Below are 322 nucleotides of genomic sequence, written 5' to 3'. Positions count from 1 at the left end.
CAAGCTAACGACGCCTAACGCAATGAGAAGAAAGAAAGTCCTCTCAAAGCTGGATATTAGAAATCTGGAGTATCTTTAAGAATATAAGAGAATGTTATCACATTTATTTTAGATAAGTGTTATCAAATAAATACCGACTTCATAGCTTTACGATGAATGTCTACCGCATAGATCATCCTCTTAAAAATCACATTCTGGTCTTTTAGATTAACATTTTCTCGCTTATTGTTTGTAATTGCTCGTTCTATGCGATAACTGTAAATAATTTTCTCGCTATAATTATATAACTTTCTTTTTATTCATTCAACGTGCGAAAATACAA

General features: G+C 31.1%; 1 protein-coding gene across 1 annotated transcript in view; it reads right to left on the bottom strand.

Annotated features, from left to right (window-relative positions):
- Positions 1-322, bottom strand: part of LOC116848467 — a 4,564-nt gene that overhangs the window by 1,616 nt on the left and 2,626 nt on the right. The window lies entirely within an intron of this gene.

The sequence above is a fragment of the Odontomachus brunneus genome, unplaced genomic scaffold (assembly GCF_010583005.1).
Source record: "Odontomachus brunneus isolate Ranch 3 - 2012 unplaced genomic scaffold, Obru_v1 Obru_scaffold_096, whole genome shotgun sequence".
NCBI lineage: Eukaryota > Metazoa > Arthropoda > Insecta > Hymenoptera > Formicidae > Odontomachus > Odontomachus brunneus.
The sequence above is the reverse complement of the archived record's forward strand: the minus strand, read 5'-3'. Positions and strand labels throughout refer to the sequence as shown.